This window comes from Ciconia boyciana, chromosome 14 (assembly GCF_034638445.1).
Source record: "Ciconia boyciana chromosome 14, ASM3463844v1, whole genome shotgun sequence".
NCBI lineage: Eukaryota > Metazoa > Chordata > Aves > Ciconiiformes > Ciconiidae > Ciconia > Ciconia boyciana.
The window spans coordinates 8,395,236-8,420,379 of record NC_132947.1 but is presented as its reverse complement, the minus strand read 5'-3'; positions in this window follow the sequence as shown (position 1 = coordinate 8,420,379).

The window sequence follows — 25,144 nt, the reverse complement described above, 5'->3', positions numbered from 1 at the left end:
TACAGGTTGATATGTGACTTTGCATAGCACTTTGAATGTTATTAAGTGTTTGAATTTCTTCCTGTGTCTTTTTAGCCTAGATGACTGTCTTTCTCTTTCACTGACAGCCTCTGCAGGACCAAATTGACAGCTCTTTAAAGCAGTCTGACAAAAAGCAGCATTAATTAAGTCATTGCCGGACTGTAATTGTGTTAAGAAGTAAAAATCTAATATGAGAAAAGGTTAGTGAGTCCTCTCTTGTGTCAGATTTTCTACTCTCTATGAATATTAATGTCCTTAATGAAGACAATCTTTGCCTCATCAAGCCGTTGTTCTGCATTCAGGTGCCAAATCCCTGCACCATTGATTTGTTTTTAAAGAACAAATACGTCAGGGGAGAGTGACTGTCCTGTTTCTTATCAACATCATAGAGAATGCTTTTGTATTCCTGGAAAGAGTTTATAGATTTTGTGTGCCATGTACAAGCAGTGTCTGTGATGGCAGAGGAGCGGCAGGGAGGGGAATAATGTCGAGGTGAGGTAAACTAGTTTAAGTAATTTAATAGAAGCGTTACATTTTATCATGTTAGCTTTTTTGTGTGTGCTAGCAATATCCATATATTAACGAGGTTATGATCAGCAGTTTTAATGATAAAATATGAATTATCTCTCCAGAAAGAATCCTGCAGTTTAAGCACTGAAATGAAGGAGCTCAGTGATAAGACGCTGATCATCTCTTGCTGATTATCCCTCCCCTCCTCCTCCCGATCGAGCAGATAATGATGATGGTGCTGATGAATGATGATCCTTTTTAAATAGGTTGAAGGCCCTTAGGAGTCTAACTCTGGTGAGGAACGTTTCATGCACTTCTCTGTCTTCCTTGCTCAGCCCCCATGTCTCCCATCACTTCACTTACTACCATCCTCAAAGCTTCTATCAGCTGTGGAATACTTCTGCATTATTAGTTACTACAGTATTGCTAATACTTTTGGTTAGAAATTGTTGTGTCTACTCCGATGAATGTATGACAGGCCTCTGACACCCAGTTAAAGCTCAGCATACTGCACTGAAAGGCAAAACTAGTCTCCTGACGGTGCTGGAAACCAGATCAAGTGAGAATCCTACCGAGGGCATTAGAAGGTACATGAATTTCTGTAGAGGGTATTTAAAAGATTCATGCCCCTTCTGAGAGTCGAGAGGTAATTAATATTCTATTTGCCAAGCAGAAATCCTTGTAACAGCTCAATTTTAAAGGAAATTCTGGTATTTGTGTTTTACTACAGAAAAGTAACGAAAATCTGAGTAGCGTGGTTCTTTTTAAAGAAAATCTCAGCATATGTTACACTGACAGAACAACATGAGAATTTTTCTAGACAAAATTAAAGTTTTTATTTGAGATGGATTATGTCTACCAGTTAAGATGGATACAATAAACGTTCAGTGATGACAGCACCAACAGTTCCAGAGCAGTTTGTACAGCAAAAGGCGTGGAGGAAGTTTCTGACCTGACATACTGGAAAGTACAAGCTCAGAGCTGAGAATCCTCTATTAAAACAAGAGTCGAACAACATCAACAAGAATCACTGCCACCAAGTAAGATGCATGAATTTCCTATATAAGGCAGTGAAGGATCCACAACACTGATTACAGCACAGTGCACTCCAGACATTGGACACTGACTCATCCTCTGCCAGTACATCTTATTTCTGACTCTAGAGCAGTATCTCTAGGTGATACTCTATCTATATGATGTTTTTTTCCTTCAATTGGTCAAGCTAGAGCTGTGCAGCTGGTTACAATAGAACAGAGTGCCTGAAAAAGGTACCAAAATTGCGTAATAATTCAGCTGCAATCACTAAGTCTGAATTGGAGCAAAAGCAGTTGACTTCTGAATAACAGACTGGTTGTCAAGAAAAGTTCAACATTTTTAAAAGCTGGCTACAGCACAAGACCTGAACTGCTGTGTTATGGCAGCGTTCCCTATGGAGATGAGGGACATGTTACTATTTGGCAATAGTTAGCCTTCGCATTTCTCACTGCCTCGCTCTACATCTGACCAGGCTTCCAGGCACCAGCACGCAAGTTCTTCTTTTAACGTTTTAAGCAACTACAGCTTTTGTAAATGGCCTACTCTTGCTGCCTCAGTGCGTGCCACCTCCTCCCTCTTCTCTCTACCCAAAAGCTTTTCTTACAATTTAAGTCAGTGGTTTTATTTCCTCAGCTGCAAATCAGTTTTGTCCTACTTCCCCTGGATACTCTCTCCTCTCCTTAAAACTAACTTCAGTCCACAGAATATTACAAGATGTAGGACAGAGTAATTCAAACTAATTCATGAATTATCTGTTCTCTGCACAAGGGTTCCAAAAAGAGAGGAATTCTGAAAATTCAGGTGAAAAATGGATTAAAAACTAGGATCTTTTAGAGAAGCAACAAATTGGGATCTCAAATATATATTTTTTTTTTAATAGAAGGGGGAAAGCACTGACCCTTCAACTTAAGATTTGAAAAGCCATTTATTAATCTAGTATTGTCCTCAGTTCCTTATCATTTAAGTTTGTTATTCATATATCTAACAAAAGGAGCAACCCTGATTTTTAAAATACTTACATGACAATTAGATATTAATACAAAAACAGACCACATTTAACAGTCTAATGGCACAGCAACCCACTTTGGTATATGAAATCTTCCCAAAAGACCCTGAAGAGGGTTTTTTCCAAAATAAAGCCTTACTGCAAAACTTTTTCTTGATTAAAAAAATGCTTAATTACAGCAGTGTCTGGTAGTACAGCATACATGGAGGTGACAAAGCTTTGGGGTTTTTTATTTAAAAAACCAAACAAAAAACCAAAACCAACACAGTGTCTGTCCTTAGCCCCCTTGACAAGGGAAAAGAAATTAAATGCCATATTCTTACCTCGTTGGGGAAATCAACTTTGCTGTCCTTCTGCTGGTTTAATGTGAAATCACCTGGCTCCACCGCTAGTTTAAGCTAGCACATGGGACTGAAAAAGCAAGTCTCCAGCACTTATTTGTTCAAACTAACTTGCATCAAATTTGCTAAAAGAGCTTGCATAGCCGGACATCAACTGAGATAACACATGGTGAGGTTTGCAGGTATTTCCAAAGGCAAGAAATACCTGCAGTGAGTCCCCCCGAAGCAGGTGATGCTGCAGCAGTGGTGCAGACATGGAGAGTTCAAGAAGGACAAAGGCAGCTTCACATGCAAGGGAAGAACATTTTCCATGAGTTGGAAGGGGATTGTGTGGATCTTGATTCAGCAGATGAAGCTGTTGAATACTGCTTTACAGAGATCTGGACAGAGGCTGAATTGTTTTGGCTTTTATTCAGCTTGTCTCACCTTTCAAGCAGGATTGTCACCCTCTAAGTAGGGCTTTTCCTGCTTGGAGAATGGCCTTCTGAGGGCCTTTCTGGAGGTATCCCCCCCACTACTCTGGAATATCTGAAATTGTACAATATGAAGCCAGCTTCCCTCCGCCAAAGTTCAGATTGGCTCCTGTGTAGCGAGAGGAACTACCCCAGACTTATGCTGTCAGTGACTTATACTGTAACTCAGAATCCAGGTGAGGGACTTATAGATACAGTACTGTAACATAAGAGTTCATGACATACTCCGTGGGAGTTGTGTTTTTCATACTCATTTTCCTCTCAGATTTCCTTTTCCTCATTTTTTTACCAGTCCATCTTAGCTTATTAACCTAAAAGAGTCTTCTCTTGGGACAGCCTTCCCTAATTTAGCTTTCCTACTGTCCAGCTGACCCACTTGTAAAGCAGATGGACAATACAAAGGACATTTAGAGGAAACGGTATAGTGACTTGTGTGACCGACAGGTCAGTTCTCACTTACTAAAACAATTCATTGTAATTCTAAGCTATTGCTACAAACCTTCTTTTTCTGTACTTACTTTTTCTTCCTCCAAGTGTAACTCTCTTTAGAAAGACAAAGACTGTTGTCTCACTAGGTCTATAATCTTTGACCCATACTTCATGCTCATGCCCCTGTATTTTAATCACTGTCTGTCTGACATCCCACTCTCCTTCTGCCAGCATAGTTGGAAGTCACTGTTGCTAAAACACCTGAGATTATAAACACATTATTTAAAATTGTGTGAACATTAAATATAATTACTTTCTGTCAATCAAAACTTACACACAAGTAAAATAGCTATATTCCAGGCTGCTTTCTATTTGTCTTAAAATTTCTGGAGGACTCAAAGCAGTCAAAAATAGTCAGTCCAGCACTAATCATCTTTTTCAGGGCATTACCCTACATTTTGGCATTTCTTTACCAAAATGCCAAACATCTAAGATAGGCGTACCTCTTTACACCTATCCCATCCACATAGAAAACTGTAGATGACAAGGAGAATACTGCCCAAACTGCAAAGACCTTTTTTCTCCTCCCTATGCAGTGAAATTTATAGCCTAATTTTTACTGTATTGAGAAACTTTCAAGAACACCTGCCCAACTATGGTTTAAGGGTGTCTGCCCTACTTTCTTTGTTCTCTGAATGCTAACTCCCCTTTGCACACAGTGTGAGCCATGCACATATCTGATATTTGGTGTTGTATTCTACTGAGTTCCAGCTATAGGCAGTCTGGCAGATTAAGTTCAAGCTTTGTGAACAGAAGAGAGATAATTCAGAGGCTTCTTATTACTTCTGATCTCTGAGCTGTGCAGGGATCACAGCTCCGGGATCGCATCTGTTCTTGAAATTTTCAAAACAAAACCAGCTTCTATGCATAACCTATTTTCATACTATTATGTAGCAAGACATTCCAGAATCATTTAAAAAAATATCTCCTAGAAGAACACCACAACCTTCAGGTGATTAAAATAACCACTGACAAGATGAAATCACAGGATTTTTTCAATATATATTTCCTTGCAAGAACACACACACACAAGTAGTAGCCTTCAGTTGAGAATTACAAGAGAAACCACACAGACTAGGGGCAAGCTTAAAATACGGAGTTTTTTGCAGATGCAACGCAGTTCATTCTGCAGTTGAACTGAGGTAGGAGGTGGATTTGCGTGTACCAATCTAATTATGACCTTGAAAGATCACTAAGAGACTAACATTCACAATTTCCTTCCCCACCAGCAAAGCTCAAACATTCACTTACCAATGTATGAGCTTTATAATTTATTTTCTGAGTGTGCAATCTGCTACAATGCCAGAGGTATTTCCCTGGACTTTTTATATTTTTAAGGGTGATGTACTTGTATGAGAGCTTTGTACCATGAACACATGGGACTGAGTGCCCTTAGTCCAACTCCTGTATCTGTGTAGGAAATGGTATAAGCTTCTTCCTTTCTAGCATATAAGTATGCTTCCTATCTGTCCCAAAGAGACTACTTCTACAGGTAAAAGGATATAGTAGCAATTCCAACTATAAATAGCGTTCGAGACATGAGACGAAAGAAATTAAGAGGTGTATAAATGAACCTTGCTATAACACTGACCTAGCTCCTTCTCTCCAATTAATTTAATTGAGAGTTTTGGTTTACTTAGCACTTTTCATCCATAGATCTAAAAGCACTTTATAAAGAAATGTAAATGTCAATATCCTCATTTTACAGATGAGGATAAAAGGGCACAGGGAACTTATATGAATCACCCCAGGTCAGCAAGTAGGTGGCAAAACCAGGAATAGAAACCAGTCTGCTTACTCTGTCTGCTGTGCCCCCATCCATCAGGAACTGTGAATTCCAGGTCATTTAACAAAGAGCTGTGGAAAATCCTCTACAAAACTCAGAGCTACCCCTTTTCCTATTGAGGTGCAAGCATCCCATCTGTAGAGGTCTTCAATCTCAAACTAAACCTTAGAAAAAAGAGCTGTACAAAACACCAAAGTTTGTATTTTTAAAAAATGAAGAAACATTTTATCCAGCTAATATTATGAAAAAAATTATATTTCACAATTTTTCCCCTCCAGAAAAAGTTATGTTTTACCACATGCACATAGAATTATTTTTCAGGTAGCTCAACTAGCTACACCCAGCGTGTAGCTATTCAAAGAAATCTGATTTTGTCTCCCTGAAAGCAGATATTCTCAGTTTTAACTTATTTTCTCCCATGGCACAAATATTAGGAGGTGACCAAGTATGGAGAAAGACTAGAAAGTCTTCTGAAACATGAGGTCCTCATCAATGGAGTTGTTAAATCTCAGAGCATCCACATGTCCGGTTGGCGTTTATAGGAGCTGCTGAACTATCCTGTTTCAAGAGTTGCACTTACTCATCGTTTTTCACAGAATATATTGGAGTACTTCTGGACTATTTGAGGCTCAGTTAAGATACTTTACAAAGTTTCTCCATGCTCTGCTTTAGAGGGACACACAATGACAACCAATGATTTTCAAAAATCTCAATAGCCTGGTTTAGCTACAAAGATAAATAAAGGATAACATGATATGAAACAGAGCTTAATCTATCATACTGAGAGTCTCAGCCACAGGATAAAGTGAATCTAAATTGATTCATCTGCAAATCCACAGTTGAGAGGCCAGTTTACAGAGAACTTGTGTTACTCCTGCAATGGCAAGCTGCATTTGATCATATTCCTGTGCAGATTCATGGGCTGAACCATCAACAACAGCTACGTTGTTAAGTCAAAGTCTGCATATCCCATTGCTGCCTTCCACACTGAGATTTCATCTGAAAGACTAGAGACATTAAGGATATTTGAGACATTCAGTCAGTATTTTATGTCACCCAAGGCTGGAGGAAAGAAGCAAGAGAAATTGAGATCTGGAGAAACAATCACTTCTTTATATAAATATAACACCAAAATTGGAAAGCGAGCTGGACTTTCTGATACTAACAACATTCGCATACCATTTCCTTAGGAAGGACTCGCTCTCCAACTGTGAGCAAGATAAAGGTTGTTTTACTAATCAGAGGCCTATAGCAATTTCCTTATGCATCTTTTCTGAAAGAGAAAGCTTGATGACCAGTCACCCTAAAGCATTTGGCTTTTGAATCTGAAGTCTTGAAGGGCAGATTTTGCCATTCTTTTGCTGAGCTCTCTGTGAATAATACCTCTGTGATATTTCAAGACTTCAGTGTAGTGCATGACTCATGAATTCTGTAGTAAATAGGCCAGACTTGCAGCTCCAGGTATTTTTAACCTCCTAAGCAGAAAAAGGGAATATTTAGGATAAGAAATGAACATGAATTTAACAATAAAAATAGAAAGACCACTTGGTATACAGCACTTGGGTAACCCTCTGGGACAGAACTATACAGATTACCATATGTTCTTTTCCAAGCAATATAAAAAAACCAAAGACAAAATATGCTTTATGAAATTCTTTACAGCGTGATAGCACTGATGCAAAGCTGTAGCTAAAATAAATACGATACCTTCCTTGTGGTACTCTAAGGCACTGGTGACCTATCAATTTCTCCATCTGAGCAAGAGAGAGCTAAAAGATGACAGGTCTTTCCCAGCAGAATGGTTGATATACAGCAAATAGCTACAGCTCTGTCCCTGATTATTAGTTGTGACTAATATAAAGTAAGCAGATGCTGAGAACACCTGGGGCTAGCTTTGAAACTGGGAGGTCTCATCTTACCCTCCTTCTAGTACATATGCTGGATAGGACAACTACCACCCACAAGAGGGTGATCTGGTGGTTAGACGTGGTCCTCACCAGCTCTTATTCTTCTGTGTTGATGCACTGTGCAGCAAGAAAACCAATCCGTCTCCGTGAAATTCTCATTCCTGTGCGTTCCCTCTATACTGGGACCTCTGGCAAGACCAGGGTCTGAGCTGAAGCATGCAAAACCCCATAAAAAGCCTGGAGAGCAAAGGCTCTGCCTCACAACCTTGAGCAGAGAGCTGCAAATTGGGCCAGAGCTGGAAGGGGATGCAGAGACACTAAGGTGGCAAAGCTCCTCACAGGCATGCGGAACTGGCTTTCACATTGGATGTTTTCACTTATACTTTTAAGCTAAAATTTTCGGATGTCTATCAGATTCGAGTGCTTAACTCCCATTGAATTTGCTAGGTTTTGGGCAACTAACTCCCTCAGGCTCTTTCAAAAATCCCATCCGTAGTCATTTTCCTGTCCTTGTTCTCACTAATTAGCACGATGCTCCTGCGTGTGACTTTACAACACTGCAGAGGATTCTCCGGAATATGTGTGGGGGGGAGCTATCTTATTGAAATTTGATTCAAAAGAAGGAAAAAGAAAAACATTTCTATTCACATTAGGTTTTGTAAAACCATTTAGTGTTATGAAAAGCCTAATGTTTAAGCCTAAACTAAGTAGACAGTGATCCTTTAAGTCCCTGTCTTCCAGTACATTTCACCATTCTATTCTTTCAGGGAAAGTTAGGTTTGTTATTCTTTCACCTTCCAAAGTCCTTGATGGGTTATTTCTAGAAAATATTTAAATTCACAAAGTATTTTTGTCGGCAAAGATGTCTATAGAAATTTCTTCAAACTCCAGCATGTATTTACCCACTTCTCAGAAATTCTTCTTCTATTTTCTATTAATATTATTTCACTGGGATCAGTCTCTGTTGAGAAATTTAGTTTAAGCTGCCTAGCAGTCTTAAAAGAGGAAGATCTATTAATTTAATCATTTATATGAATCATGTCTAAATGATCTCAGCAGAGAAAATGTGTTAGCCATTTAAATCCCATCATTACATATTATATAATAATTACCACTAATTCTAGTTTGGATGGGCCACAATATTGCTTTACATACCTAATATATTCAGAATATCTACCTTACCAAGCTCAGTCTTTTTGTGACCTTTGAGTTTATGCTTGTCTCTTGATTATGAACATAGGACAGACTCTCCAAGAAATTAGGTATGCAAAACACATACACAGTACCACATCTATTTGGCATGCACAGCTACCACTTTTTTTTTTTTTAATATCTCAAGTTCTTTTTGTCTCTGGAAGATATCGAGCATGCTATTGATAGTGGTGTAATCAAAATAATATTTATTTGTTAAGTATTCTCAGTATACTCAGTGCTTTACATGACACTAATTCACACTCTGTATCAAGCTGAGCTCACAGCGTAAGATGGGGTTATTCACAGGAGACTATGGGGTGTAACTTCCCCTGAATTTCCAAATCCCTTACCCTGAAAGGGCTGCTTAAACATTGTGTGTGCAAGCAGAAAACCATACACATATCAACTGTATGTACATTTTTGTCTACAGCTCAGAGTGATAGAATTTGCATGGATTTTTTCCAATGAAAAAAGGGAAAATATTAATTAGCCATAAGAGATCTCTGCACAGGTCTGAGCATAGGTTTCACTATATACTATTACAGAGCACTCATGCATGCAAGGCCCAGGGAGGGAATAAAAACTATACAGCAATAAATGAACAAGCTACCAAATCGTTTCTCTCTTGGGCAACCTTAGTAAAGGCCATCAACATACAATTCCTCGCTGGGAGCCAATCCATTTCCACATGAATGTCACAATCCAACGTTACTCAGAAAGCCAAAAATGGGTCCAAACACTTTCCACGCACCGTTGATGTGAGATGAGTTCCAGAGTTAGAGCTCTGCACCTTGGGTCACAAATGGTGCTTCCAGTGAGTGATTTTCAGAAGAAACACACAGTTCTGTGCACCCACTGGGAGCCCATTGCTCCAGTAGTACTTACAGATGTGGGTATCTGGCTTTGCCCTTGAGAAAGGTTGAACTGTGTGTCTGCCATGCTAGAACAACATGAACAGCTTCGTCCAGCGTGGACACTCAGTTTAATCTTCTTCTTTTATTATTCTTTTTCACCAGCTCTGCATGAATGCATCTGCCAGCAACCTTTCCTCTACTCTATCAAAATTGCAACACAAGGTACACCCCTGATTAATTAGAGAAGAGTGAAACTTCCAACTCTCAGATCCCAAGGGTCAAATTTATCCCCGGTGTAAGCCAGAACTCAGCAGCGAGACAAATTTGGCCCTAGGTGACTTTTTTCCCCCCAACTAACTCATTACACCGTCCCTTCTGTAGCTGATGAATTGAGCCCCTTGTGTTCTGTTTGTAACCATAATTAGTATTCATTTTGCAAGCTTAAAGTTCACCCTTGATACAGGGCTGAGCCTAATGTTAATCACTGCAGCGTCTTACCGCCTTTGACTCTGATCTGTCAGGTTTGCATTACTTGTCCCATACCTAATTTTTTGCCCTTACCAGCCAACTAGCACCTCGACATCACACTGTGTCAGAATTAGAAACTTTTGACAGATCTGTAATCATCTAGTTCTCATCAGCTCTGTGCATGTTAGTCACTTCATTTCCACATTCTAACAGTTAATATGCCTTAATTTCTCTCACTTTGTGAATATTTAATTCCTCCCTTTTCAACATCATTTTTAGGTTGTGTGAATCATTTTCAAAGCCTTTGCTATTCTCCCTCCACTATCATCTGCATATTTTATGAAATGGCACAGTAGAATCTCTGAGGGCTCTTGATAAAAATGAAACTGGCAGGCTGCTCATTAGTTGTTTACCTGGAGCTGTGTGAATCCCCTAGAATGGTGCATTCCCATTTGGATTTGAATTAGGATATTCTGACACATAAGAACTGAAAACCTTTCCAAGCTAAGTGTGATTCAGTCTTTTTTTTTCTTTCCCCTCCCCTTCTACCCCAATTAATAGCTCTTCTAGGAAGTTTGCATTCTTTTGACCAATCTGCTAGTAGTACAGTGCCACATACACCAACATCTGAAACAACTGGACTGTTAAAAGGTGAGAGACAGAGGCTGTAGCCAATTAGCAACTCTAATGAGGGGAAAAAGTGTCCGATCAAGAATGCACAGAGGGCAGCATGACTAAAATGTGAACTTCTCGGGCTTCCAGAGTCAAACCAAGTTGCTGGGACTAGGGCTGTGGCTTATTTAAGCATGTATCTTAAATGGGCAAGTAATAAAAAAATTTACCAGAAAATCATGGATTATCAACAGAAGAATTCAGTGGGATATCGATTCCATCCCTGACACAGAATGTTTTTTCCCTACTGCATCGATATCTCTCTCATTCGGAAGCTGGGTGCATGCTGTTTGCGTACTTCCATGCAGCTCTCCATGTCATGTCTACAATAAACCATATCTCTACTTTCCGACAGTTTTAGTTTTTAGCATCCACAGATTTACTTTTAGCTTGATTTATTTTTATGCTGATATCATACTCTTACTTTTCATAGATTTTACTTAAAAGCAGTAATGCTATCTCTCTATGCACTAAATTTTTTATGAATTTTGGCCTCTGTTGACTTCATAAGTGACTAGGGAATTGGGGCCATTATAAATAAGGGTAAGAGAAGCTTTCCAGCTGTAGAAGCTGCATCTGTATTGGTACCTGGGTCATACAGGTGTTTTGGTGAAAGAAAAAGCAAAAATGAGAAAGTACTTGTTTTTGATAGGAACCATCTTTCTATTTTATCCTCATGTCCCACATAATACTTCTTAGCCTTAACAAGTTTCTTAAAACTTTGTACACTAAAAATACAAATAACCAAGAGCAGAGTTCATAATTAAAATTCCACAGAGTTTCTGGCCATCTGATGTTACATATTTTATTCCCTGAAAATGAGGAGCCAAGAACAATTGGGAGCTCACTTCTCTAGTCCCTAAAACTACCTCCTCAGTACCAATTGAAAGAATAGGTGAGAAACAATTGACTGGCATACCATATTTTGTTTGATGCTAGCTCTCAATCTAATCATGTGTCTCATACAATTTGTTGTACTTGTTAAAATCCCAGCTTTAAGAAACCCCTCAATATTTAAAAATCTAATAATGAAAACTGATATTTTTATATAGCCTTGGCCAGAGCAAGAGTGGATTAAGTATGCTTTGTTTATTGTAAAGATTCAGAAATTAGGTATATATATTAAAAATGATTTTCTACAGTCTCATGAAGCTTGGTGGCCTTATGGTTGGGTTTTTAACTCTTGGGTTTGACAGTATTGCATTCTTTTGTTATATATACTTCAGATCTACTTCTTTTTAATTGGACTTGAACATGCCTATGAACTGAACTTAGTCTCCAAGGGTTTGCATAAAATTAGCCAAGACATAGCGAAAATCGAGTTTGTCACTACAACTCAAAACTATCAGATATTGCAAGTAGTTAAAAACAACAATAGCCATAAAGATGCTCACGCAACATCACATAACTACACACAATAAGCAGCAGGTTCGGTAGAGTGACATTTTAACTCAATTTTCGAAGACTCTTTCCCTACCCCCACTACAAGGTAAGTATTTAACATTTATCACTTTCTGCATTTTAATATTTTTCTATCTTATTAAGTATTGGTTGGATTCAGAAATACTTTTATCCTACCGACTAGAAGCATACATATCATTTAGGTATATGTGCATCATTCATTCTCAGTGTTGTCAGCCTTTCAAAAATCTTAAAGATCTCAACCTGCAATGTGATTACGTTGCAAAAAGGTTCTCACTGTTACAATTGCACACAAAAGAACTACAATTATTTTGTTAGATGCTAGTGTGAGTTAAATTTACTTGTGACTTCAGTCTCGCAATACTAGCCAGTGTGGTTACCTTAACACAAGGAACATTAATTAATTCACTTGTAGTAAAGTGTTGATACATATGAGCACACACTTCTTAAAAATTGTTCTCTATTTGATGAAGACAATTCTCATATCTCTTACTACTATACCACTGCACGTCCTAGGCAAAGCGAAGGACTTCTTCAGGAAATGACAATTTAAAGCAACAGTTCAATTGTACATTGAGCCCTTGACCTGTTCTTGCTCTTGATGGAAGTCATCTGCAACCACCTTATGCTGCTTATCCGTGCTGACCAGAACACCATATGGAGCAAACAGATCTCTACCAACCCAAAGCCATATAAATAAGATGAAATGCTGTTTTTCTTAGAATCGAGTATTCCTCTGCACGGTGACTGTGTAATAGGTAGTGCTCACGGGGAAGTACAAGTGACAACATAGTTACTCTATCAGAAAACCAGAACACAACAGGGGCTGCGTATGAAATTGGGGGCGGTGGTGTAAGAATACATTACTCTGGGAATGAAGACAGGACAAGGGACTGGAAACACAGGGAACACCAAACCATTTGATGCAAGCAACTGAAAGACCTGCCCAGAAAGGCGAACTCCATCTGTAGAGATACTGCTCTTTTCTGATGTAGTTGTCCACTTTTTCTAGAATTCTTTTCAAAAGAAAAGCTTTCCAGTTTGGCTTGGTACAATACAGAGTCATGGTTTGTGCTTCTCTACTCTCCCTACCCCTCCTCCCGCATGTTAAACAGACCAGAGACCTGACATTTTATGTTGTTTGTTTGAAATGATAAACTTAATCATGAGTGAAATGTTAGGAAGTGACAGCACTGGCCACAGTAAGGTCATTTCTCGTTTCAGCCAAGTACAATACAGTTTTCCCCTTAATTGCATTGCCAGTCCTTGCCACAGGAGGACCCAGGCATTTGCAAGTGGGGAACTGAATCTGTCTTTGTGATAATTAAACCATGGACCTCTGTAAAGACTGCCAAATCTGCCATATGGTAGTTTTATGACCTAGACTGCTGTTATCTCTTGAGAAAGCTAACATCCTAATCTCATTTTAGTTATCTGTGATCAGAACCCGTATTTCTAGAGGGCAAAATGCAGGAGTACTGCTTGTCGCAGAGCATCCTAAAGCAATGAAATTTTTTTCAGTGGTTCACATTAATAAAATGAAAAGAGAACTCATTATTGACATACTGGAATTAAAACAGAAATCAAGGAGCTAAAACCAAATAACCCGTGGGTTACCTGCACATAGATTGTAACATCTCATTGTGAAAAATTCCTGGGACTCGACTTAGGATAGATGAGCACTCTGATGAGTAATTAAAACATTCATTGCAGGAAGGTTGTGAAAAGGCCACTGAATTTTTCCAATGCAAACACATTATTTTAAAACACAAACACAAGAGGCTAGTGCCTTTGGAAGATATCATTTATCACAGCCACACTGCTTTAAGAGCATCCTCGTGAGCTGTCTGAGAGTTGGGCAAGTATTTTACAGGAACAGAAAGCCAGATTGTAAGATGCCCGGTACGAAGAATGAACGGATCAGAACTTGTGCTGGATAATGCTTTATGCCTGGCCCTCCTAATACTTCTATTATTTCAATAAATCAACACTAATTTGTCTTCAAATCTGCAATACATCCATATGAGCACTTGCACCGTGGCTCAGAAACACGTTGCCCTTTAGAACTGAAATACAAACGCTTACCAGCTGTGGTCACCTTCTTACATATCTTTTGGGGCTGGATCATTTCATAACCAAGAGAATGCATCTGTTCCTTTCAGCAAGGTTATGTCTTCAGAAGTGCACTGAAAGCATAAGAAACAGGTGGCATATTTTTCATCTCACTGGTAGCAAGCAAACACACAGGCTATATTCTTTGATGGCTAAGAGAGCCTTAAATATAGGTATCTTAAGTACTTGAAATTGCTATTTGAAGGTGATGCTTGTTAGATGTTTTGGGATGGGATATTTCTTTGCAGAGACAGACCTAATGGCTACTCAGGTCTACACTAAGTTCTCCAGACCAATGACCTTCATCACATTTATCTGCTAGACAGACACTCTTATCGAGAAATTACATAGGTCTGTTTTTACAGAAATATTCTGGTTATATGATCTAGATAATGTAGCCTGCTATAAATCACCCTGGTTGTCCCTTGATATTTTGAAAACTGATGAGACTGCCGATTCTTGCTTCTTACTTTGTATGCAAATGATGAATTATAGATGGGAAATAGGAAAAAGAAGGTTTTACTCATTTGCTGGATTGAAACAGACTGGATTAGTGAGCGAGCAGTAGTACCCTTGGACTATTTATTGTGACATTGCTTAGAAAAATTCAAACCCCAAAGCCTTCAAATCACTGGGGACATTGTTAGCCTTCTGCAGGAATTATTAAAATGTACAGAAATGTATGAGCATCACTTTATAATAATTAATCAGGGGCTGTTGATTAATAAAGCTCATTTTTTAGTCCCGATGATTCAGGGTATTATCCAAAGGACAGTGTCCTTGTCATATTGATTAAGAAACCAGACTTTGCCGTGGAAGAAAGTGTAAGAACAGTCGCGCTTCTTCCTTTCCCCCTCCCCCCTATAAAATAAATATTGAATGAGAATATTAACTCGTTAACCTTGACAACAATTTGTAATTTTCATAAGGAGGAAAACTCGCATATTCAGCAAATAAATTGCTGCAGGGATTTCAGGGAAACAAATTGGAGAGAATGAAGAATGCTACCATATGAATTCTGTCGTTTTTATGGGCTGCGATGATAAATTTGTTTGGTTATGTCCCTCAATTAAGGCCACAAATACTGTAAAGCGTCAGAAGCAAGTTAACTGGTAGAGCTGGTACAGAGAAGTCTGGGTGACAATCTAAGGTCATTCAGGAAGTTAAGTTTTCTTTCTTCTTTTAGATCTAGCTCAGATCTGGAGCAAACATCTTAACCGAATTACAGAGTGCATCCTCTGTACAGCATATTAATCCCCTTAAAGCCTTTGTTAAAAGATAACTCCATTTATTAGGTATTGCATGAGAAAATCTTTATGTGGAATTAACAGCACCAGTCACAGGTTTTACAGGGTTATCTAATTATTTTGAACTCAGTTTAACCAGGAATGCAGGTAAAATAAATAATTTGTAAGCTGTTTACCTCTGCAGTTGGTGAGCACTATTTTTTAACCCCCTATAAAAATGTTATGCTTTGAAACTCGAGCTGGATTGCTGTTTTAATGATTACAGGAAAAATGGACACTCTTTGCTCCTTCATGTATTTCCAGCTGTAAAAACCTTATTTGTTCAGATCATTGACTAAGTCAGCAAGCCAAACACATTTAAGCACGTGCCTAGTTTTAAGCTTGTTTTGCCTCAACTGACATCAAGTAATACTACACATGCTTAAAATTAAGCATATGCTCAACTGCTTTGTTGGATTACAGCCTAAATGATCTATTAATCCAATTGCATGGTTTCCTCTGATCACTGCCGTCTTGAAATTCTTACTGTACAATAGATTTAATATAAATGCATTATGTTTGTCAGGCATGCCACTAGATTTGCATGCTGTCCTTGTCTGCTTGGGCATATTATCATCCATAGAAGAATATTAAAGATTTAATATGATTTTTAAAAATTTAATTTTAGCGACTTTTTGAAGGATATGAATGAACTGTATCTTGTTTGGGAAAGTAAAAGGAAAAATTAAATAAAAGTGTTTAATACTTTAAAGGTCCTGATAGAGAACACTAGGCAAATGAGAAAATGCACATGGAAACTAGCAGCCTTGGAACAGAAAGGCAAGACAACACACACAGTATTTGGTATGCCACGAGTTACTTTTACAGCAACAGTAACTGGTGTCTGATTTTCTGATTTTACTGTACTCATTCTGCAAGGACTCCAGGATAGAGAAATGCTGTCTCCCTATCTCATATGTAGGAGGCTTAGGCATAGGGAAACCGGCTGCCAGGCTATTAAAGGTATGTAAGTGAATTCCCATTCATTTCAACACATGAATGCATATGAGGTGGCCAGGCATTTCAGTGAAGGGGACTATTGAAATCACAGCACACGTGCTGCTATTTTGCCTTTCCAATCTGCACCTTTTGATGGTTGTTTTTCCTTGGTATCCTCGTGCATTTTAATGATACTAAGAGTCATTTTAAGTACACTTTAAAAAAAGCCTCACAAACGCAGCCTTAAGTAACTCGTCCCCGATCTCACAGTTCCCTGTGAAGGAACTGGTCGAAGTCCGATGCACTATGTCACCCTCCTTCTTGCACCTGGCCAGCCCTGATCCTTCCAAGTGAAATCCTGGCCATCTTGCAGCAACAGTGGCAGTTTGACCGCTCATAGCAACCAGAGCAAGTTTTCAGCCCCATTCAGCTACACATGCTGTGCTGCTTTAGCTGAAGTGCAGAACAAAAATTTGTGCAACCCTGATAAGATGTTATTAATATGAAGTGATGGGGTACACGCTCAGAGATGCAGTTATTCACTCATGATGCATTATAGAGGATAATAGCAATAACGACTTTTGCTAAGCCTTTTTTGTTCTCAAAGTGCTAAAAGCAATAAATAAATAAATAAAATAAGAAAATCCCTGCATTTCTATTACTGGTGGCACTGGAGTATAATCAGGCAGTACCTGCAGGATAAATCAAAAGATTAAATTAAGTTGGGATTTGAATCCCCACTAAACAAAGAATCAAACAGAGATTACGTTTTTCTGGACTCTAGTCTCAGAATAGCTTTCAAGGGCCTCCCTTACAAACATAATATCATTATTTGCTTTGACCACTGGTACGTTAAAGAAAATATGGAAGAGGGGGTGGAAGGGGGAGTAGTCAGGCAAGCAACAATATGGAGAGCAGTATGGGGCATGCTAATTTTTATTCATTGCCTGGCCTCCTGCCTGCTTCTCCCGAGTCTATTCAAGTCCTAGCCTTGGGTTCTGACTCTTGACCGATATCTGTCAGCATGTTCTGTATCCTGCCTTCTGCTGCTACTTTTGTTCAGGCTGATATTTTACCTTGCTTTTTGCAGGAGACTGATACCTGCTGTCCCTCCACCCACACTGCCTCTCACAAAGCTATTTATTCCTTCTCCACAAAAGCACAATCGCCAAAACCCTCTACCTTTGGAGAGAGGTCATTCAAATACAAGCAAGATTAATCTTAATCACAGAATAATATTCTATTTAGAGGCATGAGAATCACTGTACTGGCTCTGACCCATGGGCTGTACAGTCCTGAATTCCTCCCCTGCCAGCAACTGAAGAAAGGTGAAAGAAACCCCAAAACTTACAAATAATTTATGCCTCCCTGCCCACAAGATGTCACCCTGAATTTTAACAAAGGTTGATTTACCCTTAAATATTCTCTTCCTCCTTCTTCCCATATTCCGTTCATTAGAATCAACCACATTAACTCTTAAGTATTCATAATTTACACACAATCACAAAAATGCTGTTTGAATCTTGCTGCTGCTGACCTCAGTTGCATCATATTGGCAACGTATTCCACCAAAGTTACAGGCTGTATTTCCTCTAATTTTTCATAGCGCACGATAAATATTTTCAGATCAGTCTGCACAGCCCACTCCAGTGTGGCCAAAGACTGTTTTAGTGATGTTCATCTCTCAAGTTTGAGAAAGAGTATATGGGAGATTCTTTAATGCGGAGTCTTCTGATAGCGGCAGCCTCAGATTTCAAGTATTTCACAGCTTTTGGATGATAAAAAAAATCCCAGCATGAAAAAAAGGAATGAGAAGTATCTCTAAACCTTCTTGAAAGTGGAAGTGACAACAGGCTTACAAGAGTGCATTTGCCAAATCTTTAGCCTTGGAAAGTGATGTATTTGAATTTCCAAGGTTTAGTATGTACTGTTATTTTAAAAACTGATTCAGTTTGTTTAGACCCCAGAGCTGCAACTCCATCTTGAGAACATACCGATGTGTACACAAAGCTTCGCTGCGCTTTTCATCAAGAAAGAAAACTGTTTCTGCCAGGTTTTTTGCACCCGTTTTACATATTCCCTCAGCTCTGTCTCTGTGCAGAGACCACAGACCCAATTGCGGGAAGGGAGCGTGTCAATGACCCATTAGAAACCTGACATGACATTTATGTGCACATTTACCAGGGTTGCTCTCACAAGCACAATAATTACACACACAAATGAGGTTTGAAATTGCCCTTTTATGAAAATTCAAACCTTGATATTTAACTATTTAATAAGAACCTATCTTGCATCTGATTTGCAAATCAGATGTTTGTGTTAAAGGCTGGCTTTTTCAGAGGGAGCAGGTCTGACACTGGTATGCGTTTTCTGTGTCTATTCTGAGTGCATTATGGAGCATGCATATATGAATTCGGCTTTTTTTGGTGAAAGTATTTGTTTCATCTCTTTATGTGCGAGTGTTTGCACACAACCGCCAGAATAACTGGACACAGAAAACAGGCACAGAGGTGCATGTATAAACTTGAATCTCAGAACTTCCTAAACACCTTAAAAACATGTCTCCCAAATTTATCAGTAGGTGATTATAAACACCTTCGCACCAGAACACTGCACCATACTGTAATGGGCCTCTGTCAAAGCAGTCCCAGCCTATTGCTACACATACAGATATTCTTTAAAAATACTCAATAGAATTTTACCAAAGTTATGTGGTATATTGAACCCATATACTATATGCAGTAGTTTATTTTTTAAGTATATTATTTTATGGTTAACGCAAAACATTGGGGCTGCTTTCAAGGGAAGTTTTTTCCTGATTTTATGGGCACAGAGTTAAACACTGACTACCTTGGAATTTTTACCTATAGATTATTTTCCTACTTGCTGTTTTTTCTGCAATTCAAGACGGCTGCTACTTTGGAGATTCTGATATAAGTGAAGTGTCAGATTTGGGAAAAGAAGATAAGGAAATTTCTCTTCCTAATCTTCATACTACATCAACAACACTCAGCAATTCTGTGTCAGCTTGCAACTGAAGATCTCCAAATACTTCATAAGGCGCTAAGTCACAAAATACTGTATATCAGGCAGTTAATCACTGTACCTACTGTACCAGTGGGAAAACCGAAGCACAGAGCGTTCAACTGATTTGCCCAGAGCCACATGTCAAGTTTGTGGCAGAACTTGGAAGTAGTACTGAGATCACCTGGCTCTCAGTCTTGAGCTTTAATAGCAACACCATCTGTGCTCCTAGACACTAGGACAATACAAATACTTAATTCTGCTGAAGAGTTTTAATGAGTTGTACATGCATACCAATGTACGTCCAGACCAACGGAGCACGTCATACCTGTCACATCACCATGCCCTGGGAGGGGGTGCAAGTCTAGTGGACAACAACTCGCCACTGGTGAAAGAAGCCAGCACTCTGGCTCCGAGAACTAGGGTTTTTAAGGAAAAAAAAAAAAGTCCCCTCTCCCACTCCCAACCAGCCTATCCTTCCAAATTTTCCTCTGAGCATCAGAAGAGGGAAGCAGGGTGCTCAACCAAACTTCCTAGAAAGAGGGTGTGTGTGGAGCAGCTGTACTGAAGACTACTCCTACAGAAGACTAAACCATTGAAGCAGAATCATTTTTTGTCTCAACATTTACTACAAAAACACCTTTAAAATTTCTGCTTGTTCTAGAAAGTATTCTAATCTGATATCCAGTAGCAGATTTTGTTCATGCCAAGTACTCTGTTGCTATGAAAACTCACCAGTTATCTTAACATTACTTTAGACTCCAAGTAAAAATAAAGGCTGAGAAACAGTGTAAAGAGAACATCATCTAAACCAAAACTAGATTTTTTTAATAGGAAAAGAAATTGTTTATTGCTGTTACATTTTCAGCGATTTGCAGCTATCGTGCAAGATAGAAGAAACACTAAGGGATTAACTAAGTTTACTCACAGGAAGCCATAATTTTTCAAGAGTTTTCTCCAGTAAATTTCCCTAAATATCCAGGGTAAGTTTCAATCCACTAATTCACTTCTCCAAACCCTGTATTTTGATCAGCTTTGTAGGGCAATACACCGTAAATGCACATTGAGTGACTATTTTTATGAATAAACTAGAGCATCTTGAACGGCAGGATCCCAAAGATCCATGCAGATCAAATTTCAGAGGCAGGAGCCGACTTTATTTCAGCCACCACCCATGTTCTCTGATAATTAAATTTTTCTTCAAAAAACTCTGTACCAAAGTAGCAATTGGTCAAGACATGAGGCAGCCTAAAATAAAAAAATTAATTTCAAACTGTGAAACAGAGCATGAGCTAAATTCTCACCACTCATCTCCAGCAATTCAAATCAGGCCCAATTTTCATAGGAAGTTATTTAAAAGGGCAGCTGTATTGTATCCTGATTCTATCACTGGTACTGATTTTAGTAAATGTCACTTACTTTAAAAGAAAGTTTGCACACTCAGACCCTATTCTCCTCCCACCTTTTCTTCTCTGAGCTGCCATTACACTTAGTTCTCCTGTGGATTTTGTTAATAGTTTATAAACAGTGATTACACATAGTCACTCAATAACCGCAAATTGACCAACCTGAGTCAATACATTTTCTCTGCAGAGGCTTCCCCGACTGCACGGTTTACAGAAATGCACAGGTCAATTTTTAAAATAGAGAGAATATAATTTTTAATGTCAGTAGCCAGCTTTAGGATTTTCTAGCCTGACTATAAACACAAAGAGTAAATTTTTGAAGACTTACAAGCTTGTGGGGGGAAAAAAAAAGCTAAAGTGAACTTAAAGGCTGTAATTAGCCACTGCTATTAGTGTGTTACAATATTTTTAAATAATCTTGAATGTTAGGCATTGGTCAAGTATATTAAGGGAAAGTCCCGTTTCCGAAGTGTGTATTATTTTAGTCTTGACTGGCTGCCTTATCCCACGGGCAAGAACTGAAATTCAGAGGGATGAAATGATCCCCCCATGATCACCAACGAGCTTGCGGAAGGGGGAATTGGCCCCCACCGCACAACCCCGTGACTTCACTGGAGCCCTCAGAGCTACAGCCCCCAGAACAGAGCAGAGCTCCTAGGCAAGTACTACAAACACAGGCAGCAGTCACATAAGCAGCATTAACGCAGCCTGTACGCAAGCATGGCGTAGCACTGCTACGGAGGGGACAAGAGGTTGGTTACCACGGCCTCTGCAGCGCTGCCCCCCTTGCTTTTGAATCCATATGGAAAAACTCCCCAGAACAGCTAGCCCCTCGGCTCTCCCAGCACATCTGTAGACTGACTGTTTCTGGGAGGTGGGCACATGGTATCTTACCTTTCATTCAAAACTGAGTAAATGACTCCTTTTGCAAACCAGATTGTGAGCTAATTTGCACACCTACCCAAAACAGGTGCTCACCACGTACAAGGCATAACCGAGCGCACGTTTCACTTGTGCAAGCTTGTCCTTTGTTTCTATTCTGTGTTTTTATCAGAGGCAAATGACTGCACGTGCAGCAGCAAGCTGCTTCGCCTCGACTGACTACTGCACATCGAGCACCATTCAATCCCAGCAAGGAAAATTAAACCCCTGGATGTGGCTGGACTCAGTGGTGTTCCAGTCAACCAACCTGTTCTAAAGCTCGCTCTTGTGCTTGGCTGAGCCCACCTGGCCCTGCTGCGGAGCCCTGCTCCCACCCGCCCAGAGCAGAGCAGCCAGCGTTCAGAGGGAGCTCAGGGTTGATGTCCCAAGCGTTTATCACAATTTAAGTGGGGAAAAGGCCACTAACAGCGTTCTGCACCATGGTGGCCCTGCTCTTTACTCCAAAGCGAAGGCTAACGTACGAGTGTGAATCCCACCAGGTTTTGTACAGGAGGAAATTTCTCTGTCGGTTAATCCCTTCTTATTGACCACCCCTCTCAGAATAAAAACAGGAGTGAAAACTCTCAGCAATGAATACTCAAGTCAACTGTCTTATATAACTGGCCTACCTTCCACAGGAATTAAGGAAATGAACCATGATATTTTCTAAAGAGGCAGAATTTATTTGTTTTGAAAAGGTACATGTATCACAAACCCAGAATTTGGAAAAAAAGGGAAGGCAAAGCATCCATCCTTAAGCATTCTCTCACATGGGGGTGGGGGGGGAATATCTTCAATGCTTCAATGCTGTATTTCCACAGAGGTAATAGAGTTGAAAAATAAAATGCATAAAGCAAGCTTCCTACCTCAGAAAAATATCCACCTTTGATTATCATGCCTACATAGGAGGGCCAGTCTTGGACATTGCTGAGCCTTCCTAAGAGATGCTAAGTGCCTTCATGTAGGAGCAGGCTGTAAACAAGCACCATTTCTTTTTACAAACACAGGAAGGAAGCGTATTTCGGAAATTAGCAAGCTCACACTCCCTGCAGTCATAAACAATCATTTTCCACAGTACGATAAAGAGATATCAGGATTATTCTCTGTGATTAAGCCATTGACAGGCTGGCATCCTTGCAACAAGCATCATGCCAGGATTTATTAGTAAATTGGGCCTACAAAGTTCTCTAACCTGAAGTTGTACTGGCTCAGCAATTTCTTCAAATGATTTGATAAAAATGTTTTCAGTGTGTCACGCATACAGGTACACATCGCAATAATTACCATAATATTATAAAACACAAAGGAAGAAAAGTGCAGTAATTTGCACTGATTATTAAGCGAAAATAGGAAACTTTAATTATTAATTTTTGAAATCACTGAAAGGAGAAAATAGCATACCTTCCATGTGCAGACACTGAAATTAGATTAGCTTGACAAGCCCATTTCAGAAGGAACAGGAATTCTTCAGTGCATTTATTTAATAGACCTTGAACATGTTATGAAGCAACTCTTTATTACAGCATCCTAAAAATGTGAGTGAAAGGATTTTAAATCCCACATCTTGGTGCTGCTTTTAGATTAATACAAAACATTGAAAGAATCTGAATAGTGACAGCTTGCTATTCAAAAGCACCCTTTAACAGGATCAAGAACAGAGTAAATGGGACTAACTATAAGCACACCTTGTAGCAGCAAATTTTTTGCCATGCCGCAGTTGTGTTGATCATCTAGGGGAACCTTCTGTGCTCATCACATCTCTCCCACGACCAGGCAATCCAGGAGCAGCTGTACACCCAAATCCATTAGCCATCTGATCAAAAATATTCAAATGCACCCATTTATATGTGTGCAGAAACCCCAGATGAAAGTCTGATCCCAAATGCTTTGACATCAGTGGATGTTCTCCTGAGAATCTGCTTGGCTATGGCCAAGAATCCACTTGCCCGTACAAACACTGGCTTGTATCAAAGCACAATTACATCTGCTCCCAAGGATTCTTTAAAGACTTGAAGTTTTTCCAGCGGCAGAGTAATCTACATTGACTCTGTAAAGTTTCACTGTCATATTCTTAAAGATCATGCTCCACTTCCGTATCACTCATAAGCGTACTTTCAGTAAGACAGCAAAACAGGTAAACAAGTAAAACATCTTGTAACATCCTATTAGATTATTCCTCTCAAAGCTCAGATATTAAGGCCCCTAACATTCACTGAGAACTTGCAGAAGGGATGGATTGGGCCAGCCATGCTGAAGTAGCTTTAGCCACTAAGCTTCACAGAAAAGACCATATAAATATATAATTCAGAAGACAAACATCTTGAAGACTGTTCTGTTTTAAAATGTCATCCAGGAAAAAAAAAAAAACGAGTAGGGTTGATAAACCAACTTTGTACCTAACTGAATGAGTTCAATGGAGCATTAATGACTAGATGAAGCAATCATTATGCATGAGCCTGAGCATCTGTGACCCTGAGGTTCTAGGTTTATCAACCTGAGCCTGACACTCAATCATCTCTCCAAGTAGATTTATTACACAGTCCTTCTAAATGGATTCTAAAACAATCCATTGCCTCTTCTTTTTAAAGATTTCCACGTTCACAGGCAGAAGATGCCACAGATAAAATTATCAGCAAGAAGCCACTTCGTAACTGCACCTGCTTTGATTGTATCTTGTCTGAAAGTGAACTCCCTTCCCCCAGTCACTACACTGCCTGCATCAGTGTCAGATTTCTAAAATGATACTGTCTGATGAGGAGCAACCAAGAACATTTACATTGCTTCATGCGACTGTTTCTGTTGTTGAGCCAGTGACCCCTGCTGTGACAAATATGTATATTACTCACACATTGACACATTGGACCTTTTTTCTACCAATCTCCTCCTTCATAAATGCACCTGACTTAAGAGTCTCCAAGATCTACACCCTTTCCTGATAAGTCCCATTCTCACTAGATTTTGAGACTGAGAACTCTTTTCATCCTTCCCTTAAATCACCAGAACATGCCACTTTGACCAGGGATAAAAGCCTTTAGCCTATCTGAAGCTGCTTGCATGTGCAGCAGTACAGAAGGACACATTAAAAAAATAGCACTGCAGTATCTTTAAAGTCCACACAGAAGTACCTGGAGCTAGGTTCTCAAATTCTATAGATCAGCTTTGTTCCATCAGCTTTACTCACTTGGATGTGACCTTTTGATTTTAAAGTGTTAATAGCAACTGCCTGCTTTTCAGAAACTCCTTTTTCCCAGGCAACTCACAATATAATTTTCTAAAGT